This window comes from Gambusia affinis, linkage group LG17 (assembly GCF_019740435.1).
Source record: "Gambusia affinis linkage group LG17, SWU_Gaff_1.0, whole genome shotgun sequence".
Classification (NCBI taxonomy): domain Eukaryota; kingdom Metazoa; phylum Chordata; class Actinopteri; order Cyprinodontiformes; family Poeciliidae; genus Gambusia; species Gambusia affinis.
Window position 1 is genome coordinate 15,205,103 of NC_057884.1, and position 7,859 is coordinate 15,212,961.

Consider the following 7,859-nt stretch of genomic DNA (forward strand, 5'->3'; position numbering starts at 1 on the left):
CAATTCCTGCATAAGGAGCAGAACCTCACACACACACAAAAGTCCATTGATCAGAATCACTTTAAATGACCTTGGACTAAATTAAAGCCTGTGTTAAACTTTTACACACAACTGAATTCAGAGCCATTCATCATTTTTGATTTCCCTTTTGGAATATTTCCAATTTGAAGCTGCATTTTTCATACAGCCCAAGAGAATCTTGGCATTCGCCAGTCAGATGTTCATGTTACTGTACAGAATACACTGACAAAGAGGAACACATGCTGCCGTCTTGCTCTTCTCTTGGTCCCGTTGCTCCAGCAGCAGATAGAGGACAGTTGGACAACAACAGCGTTGACCACTTCAGGACAGACAGAGTGGGTTTGACTCCACATACTTATCTCTCATCCCCCACCTCTTCCTTCCTCTCTCTCGCCTCTCATCACCTCTGGAGAGTGAAGGAGCATCGCAGCGCGAGAAGCCACCCTGAAGATCTCATCAAGGATCCAATCAGCGCTTGAAAATGAAATGCACTCTCCTCTCTGGTTGTGATGATGGGTAAAAAGACATATTGAGAGGGCCTGTTTGGAAGTAAAATCTCTGCATATGCAAATAGGGCCTAAAAATTTAAATGAATTTAGGAGTGTCTCTGATCATGTCAGGGCAACAGAGGGGAGAAAAATATGTGCAGATTAGCCCATTAATATTTATAGATGTTTTTTATATATACATGTGCACATATGCATATATGTGCACATGTACCTGGTATCAGGTTTGGTTGTGTCTATTAATCCAGGTGGGTACTCTCGGTTCCTCTAACGGGGAAATGAATGAGTATTTTAGGAGGAAGCTGGATATCCTAATAATCAGGTAAGCAAATAGCAGGCAATGAGAGCGTTTCCTTCCGTCAGTCATTCGCAGAATTGCTCCTGTCTGGTCTGTGAGTCATTTTAATTTAATGGAGCGTGTGCCATGCTCCCCTCCAGCTCCCCCACACCATTTAGAGAGACCACACTGGACCCCAGGAAGGCCTCCACACCCACTAGGACGCTCCCCAGCCTCCACAAGGACCCAGCAGACGGTCCACCCTGGTTCTCAAATGGGAACAAAGCGATCCCCAGTCCAAAGTGGTTAAACTGTCATTTCGAATTGTCTGGACATCGTGATTACCGGCATGGGAGGAATTATATATTTAGCTTTATGTCCATCGCCATTTCCTCCCCCCGCCCTGATCTGAAGTGACTGGCCCAGTAGTGCTTTCGATATTACTATCTCTGAGGGGTTTAAACCTTCCCCCAGGAGACGGGAGTAATCAAGGACTGCCAGCAGGAGAGCAGCAGCAAGAGGAGGAGGAGGAGGATGAGAGGTGTGGGGCGGCTGCTGATGGGATGGCGAACAAAATGACAATGGACGTGATTTTACAGATATAATTGTTTCCCTGACGCTTGTCTGAGAAAAAGAAATCTAACAGAAAGAGAAACAGTGCACAATGAGTAACTGGGATCGAGAAAGTTTTTTTGAACAGAATTGTTTTTGGAAAATTGGGAAGAAAATACATTTTTGTTAGAGAAATGTTCTTCATTTCATTTTTCCTACTTCTTGATATTAGGAGTAAAACTTTTTGTCTGAGTTCCTCCAGCATGTCAATTTTTCTTAGTTTTCAAGAACGGCAAAAAACACAATTGTGTTGCCATAACCTTAGTGCTGTTAAGTAAACGCTTACCTGTTTTGTTTTGTTAGTTCCTTTTTTTAATTTAGCAAACCAAATAAGGGTTTTACAATTTATTTTAATGTTTTATTATAATTTCTTATTTTTGTGTTTTTATCTGTCTTTCTTTATATTTCTAGAAACAACATTTTTATCTTTTAGAAACATTTTATGCTTTAATGTTTGTTTTGGGGTTGTTTTTTTTTCAAATTCTATATTTTTAGAATTTCTTGTAGTTCTTTTTATTTGTTTATTTATTATCTATTAATACATGATTAATTTGTTGGTTGAAATTCTTTGGTACTTTTAAACAAGCTTTATTTAATTTATTTTATATAACTGCATATTTCATATATATTACATATTATGTATGTTAAATTTGTAGATTTTTTTAGTTTATTTATAAAATACTGTGCCTTGGTATTTTATTTGTTGAGCATAATTCATGCATTTAAATTAGATGACAGAAGGACAGACAGACAGAAAAATGTACAGCTATAAATAGTTCAGCTTTGATATTCTTCATTAGGTTCTTGATCACATAAATACTGATCAGTGAATACTTAGATTATTTTTTTCTGTCATCTATCTGTATTTTTTTCCCTTTGTAAACCTCTTCACCTCAGCCTCTCATCCATCCTAATAGGAGTCATTTATCCTCAGTAAAGTCACTGCGTGGTTATAAACAAAAGTGACCGTCAGAAAAGCAGATGAACTCAGCCAATGAACAGGACAGGAAGCCTCTTAATCTGCAACCCAATCCAGCCGTAGTTTAGTGAAACCTGGCTCAGCTTCGCCGGTCGAGGCTTGCGAGGAAGGAAGTGAAGGGCTCAGGAAGCAGCGCTCAGAGCTTTCACCAGTCATATCCATCACAGCACACAGTGATGGAAGCATGTGTGTGCATGTGTGTATGTGTCCCTGTTTCACCAGTCGTATCCATCACAGGACTCTGTCTCCAGGCCCGGGTGGGGGGGTTGGGGGGGGGGACTTGGAGGGTCATTAGAGGGGCTGGGCTGCAGGCTGCAGTGCTGCACTTTAACTAAACATCTTTTCCATAAAATAAATGCTTCCAGGTTAGAGCAGGTCTTGGAGAAGCCTGGTCGCCTCGCTTTTGCTGCCACTCATCTGATCCCAATTACCAGACACATGGGGTCAATGCCAGCCAAGAGTTTATGGCTATAAACTGGAGCCGTTGGACTCCAAAATGAACCCTACCACCAAAGTGTTGCATCTTTAGGGCCTGCCTGTCACTCAGCTGTGATACATCATTTAATGTAGCTGCTATATTTACAATAGCTTTGTCTGTAGGTAAAGTGTTTAGTTTAGTGGTTAAAACTGTTGGGATATCAGACCAGAGACTTCCTCCGTTTTTATTTACTTTTATTCCAATCTTTTCAGCAAGTACAGAGAATAAATATTTTTGATTTCATAAAATTTACTTACAATACCTTGCAAAAGTATTCCTTCCTTTTTAAAATCATTTTCTTATTGTCTGAAAACTGACGTGTGCATTTGTATTAACCCACTTTTATTGGGATGCCCGTAAATAAAATCCTGTGCGACCAACAGCCTTCAGACTTCACCTAATTAGTAAATAAGAAACACCTGTTTGCAATCTGATCCCAGTATAAATACAGCTGCTCTGTGACTCTCAGAGGTTTGTTAGAGAACACGGGTGAACAAACAGCATCATTAAGATCGAGGAACACAGCAGGCAGACCAGGGAGAACGCTGTGGAGACGTTTAAAGCATGGTTGTTAGAAAAAAAAAAAATCATTCAAAGTTTGGAGCGTCACTCTGTTCAATCATCTTAGAAAGGAATCAGTATGGCACATGTGCCATAACAGAAACATGACATGCCAGATAAGAATTTTGTTAATCAGAGAAGCAGCCATCAGAAGTTTACAACTTCTGGTTAAAAAAGAAGCTCTTGCCCAAAATGCTAAATATTGTGTGGGGTGGAACATTAACGGCACCCCATCCTGAATACATAATCTCACAATAATAAAACATGAGATGTAATATGCATACATCTCTTTATGTGGGCTCATTGTATAAAATGCTATTATATATTAAATATTGTGGTTTTACCAGAAATACTTTGTCAGCTGTGCAGGTCTAAGTCTTGCTATTTAATATGTATACGTATGCCTATTCCACTTTTCCAATTTAGTTTTTTATTTTTATGTACATTTTTGTTTCTACAACCCTTCTCTCAGGTTATTAGGATACTTCAAGCTTTCATGTTGCAGAGCACATGAAAGCATATAGTTGCACTGAGTAGTCTGTGAACACCAATGACGGATACCATAGAATTTGTAACAATGAAAAATTATGCTAAAATGTGATTTGTGCAGATTATTTAAACCACTGCGTTTGTGTGTAGTTGCATCAAATGCAAGTAACCTGATCTCTGAGGAGAGGAAGAGTCGATCATGGTGATGTATATGTGCTTGTGTTCGTGTGTTTGTGTGGACGGAGTGTGCATTTACATCCATACATTATTGAATAATTGCTTCCCGATGCGCTCCTCTTTTCCCTCGAATATTAATTACCGATTGATGAAACTTTGTTGGTCAGAGGGGTTGACGTTGAAAGAGGAAATGGGGGGGTGAAAGTGGGGATCAAGCTGTTTGAATGGAGGGTAAACTTATTCCGAGTGTGCTGTGTGTGGTTTGTGGCTGTGTTGGGAGGCAGGATGGGGTTGATAGGTAATGGAGTAAAGCATCAACAGGGTTTAGTTTAAGGGAAAATCATTTTTCTTGGTTTAAATGATAAGATTTTAACAGCTACGCGATAACAATTGACATTTATCCCCTTTTTGAAGGAAAAATACGGCTTTGTGCTACTTTTGTAAAGTCCCTCATTGAGGAGATTTCTTTCTTGTTAAGTCTAATTGTAATACTCTGTATACAGTTTCTGGAGTTTGTTGAGTGGTGCTTTATTGCACACTTTAAGCTAAACCACAAAATGAGATTGCAACACACACCAGCAACATTTAAAGTGTACTCGGATGCTTTTGTTTCTTTATATTGTTTTTGTTCTACTGCATAACTATTTAATTCCAGGGTAGCAAACAGGCTTAAATGAAGCTATATGGTTTCATTATCACAGAACGCAAAAAACCCAGAGGCTGCATGGAAAAGAAGAGGGCACCATCTAGTGGACGTCTGAAGTAAGAAAAAAAATGAATGGAATTGAATTTTATTAGGTTATGATTAAAATAATTTCATATTCATAATAGAAGACAGATACGGTGTATCTATTTGCAAGTTTTAGAGCTGCGTTTGTATTGTCTGATGTACATTCATATCATGTTAAAAAGCAATTGTTCATCCTCATTGGGTAATCAGAAGCCAGACTGTGACAAACAGTCATGAAATTATAGATTTTTATATTGTTTAGACATGCTTTGTCCAGTCGAGTGGACAGAGGGTCTGAAGGCATCATTTCTCCACACTGAAAAATTGGGGAACTCAAAAAGTGCATAAACGGTTCTCAAATGATCAGGAGCAGCTGTTGCAATCGAAACTCACATTAAGTAGATCTGAGGTTTTTATGATGGGAAACAAAGTTAAAATATAGAGGAAGCCTTTCTTGCACAATCCAGAATTTTTAAGATTGCTACAAAACCTTTGGTATTTTACATTATTAAGATTCCCTTCAATGTGATACAAATGAAGCTATGGTATGAAACAATATGCAATATTACTGTGAACTATGTTAGCCGTGTTGCTTGTAAAATGCTTACACATAATAACAAAAAAATAAAAGAATATTTTAATCATCTGCTGATTTTGTAAGTCTGTCATTTTATAGCAGGTTCATTTAAAGCTGTGAGACTGAATGTTGACCAAAAATGTAGAAAAACAAATTGTTCACAAATGTGTCCTTGGGGCTCCTCTGGGAGACACTGTGTCTCACTGTGTGCCAAACTTTCAGCTCAGTTATGATTGTGTCACACTTGTTTGAATTTATAGATTCTGTCTAATTCTATCTGCCTTTTGTTAGTGATCTCATAGTGCATGCAGATTTCCTCAAAAATGCCAGTACTCGAAAGGGGCTGTAGTATCAACTGTAATGGGAGTTTCCAAATGATGCATTGCTTCCTGAACCCAGATTTCTTAATAAGGATGACGCTTATAGCAAATCCCAGAGTGGTCTATCAATGAATGATGATAAATGTGGGTATTTTTTGTTTGTTTTTGTTTTGTTTTGTTTTTTGACAAGGTTGCTGAGACAAATTACAGTATGTCATGGTAAATTACCACAGATCTGAAGTTTATGATTTGATAACTATCTGGTGATTCCTTTATGAACGTCAGAGGAATTCCTGTCTCTGTTTCACATGGAGCTGAGAAAAAGCCTTTCCAGGAATAAATCCGATTTAAAAAAAAAAAAAAAAAAAAAAAAAAAAAAAAAAAAACAACCACGTAGGGGACAGATAATGAGGGACAGTATTCATATTGTATGTGATTGGATAAGGTATTCACCTATTTATCCAGGCAGACAAAATAAAATCCAAACAGGGCACAGGGAAGTGTTCTCCAACTAACAGGCTAAAAAAACCCCACAACAATAAAACTGACAGACTGTACAACCGATTGTCTTTCTAGCAACCAGTCCAGTTTCTTTTTTTTTACCATAGACATTCTGAATTTCCAAATAGTGACGTAAATATTTCTGGTCCAAAGGGGTAAAGTTATAGGAAACTACTCAAGCCTTGATGAGGAACAGGTTTGTCAAACCAACTACCCCTTCGACTGTCATTTACTCACAGAGGGGAAATTGACACAAAACTCTTGGGTTGTTAACTTTGTATTTATTATGAACTCTGAGAGCTCACAGCAACACATAAACCCCCCTGATGTCTATCCAGTTTACTCAGCTTTCTCCAGATGAACTGCAACCCAGTTTCAGACTAATCCAACGGTAAATAAGATAATCTGACCTGAAACGCTTGCAATTTCCATTGTTCCAGGAACAGGAAATGTGTTTAAGTTGTGGTTTTAGGTCGCAGTAGCAAAAAAGAGGTTGTGAATTCTTTCTTCAGGTTCAGTATTTGCTGCCATGCATGAAGAATCTGTCACAATTTTCTAAACTCTGTAAATTGAAGTGGAAGCTTCAAACTTTACAATGAGGTTTTACATGTGTAACAAAAGACAAAACTTTAATAACCAGCGCAATTTTTCAAATTAGGTTTGACATCCAATCATGATCATCGTTGACTTTGACTGCTCCTGCAGCTGTGCATTTTATCTGATGCATTAATAATTTCTTATGAAAATGCACCAACATGTGCAAATTTATCTCACTGTTGCATGTCAACCACAGGAACTTCAGGGTCTCTATCTGTGGTTGGTAATTAACTTCTCCATTTCTGCTTCAGAAAGAAAACAACATGATATTTGCTGACTACAGCAGTTTAGGGTGTTTCCATACAGACACAACTTAAAAAACTAAAACTTAGATTCACCCATTTAGTCACCTGAGAGTTGATGAAAAGTAGCAGTGCCTTCGCAAGCACTGACTTTCAAGCGTGAAAGAGTGGCAAGAAGAAAACAATTATAGAAAGACGACCAACTTTTTGGCCTAAATGCAAAATGGTAAATGAGATGGAAGGATAATATGATGCATCTCCCTGAACACATCACTGCAATGGTGAAACATGGTGGTGGCAGTATCATGCAGAGGGGATGCTCTTCTTTAGCAGGGAAAGGAAAGATGTAGATGATGACAGGTGGTGAATCCTAAAAGAAAACTTAGAGGCTGCAAAAAGACCTGAGGCGTCAGTGGAAGACACGAGCTTGAGCTATTTTAAAAAGAACGGGCACAACTTTCAGTTTTTACATGTGCAAAGCTGGTAGCAATATAGCACAAAACACTTGCAGCTGCAGTCGTAGTTAAGAGATTGCAGACTTTGGTACATAAATACAACACATAATTGTCAGGTTTGAGCTAGTCAATCTCTCAAAATCCCAATAAAACATTGAACTATGTGGTTGAAATGTGACAAAATGTGTAACGGTAAAAGAGGAATGAACATTTTTACAGCAATGTAAACCAGACGTTTCTTGGACAGTACCCTGAATTACTCATCTCAGAAAAAAGTCCATTAATGTTTCAGAAAAAGATGTCAAAATAAACAGTTTTATTTTAAACTAAATATTAC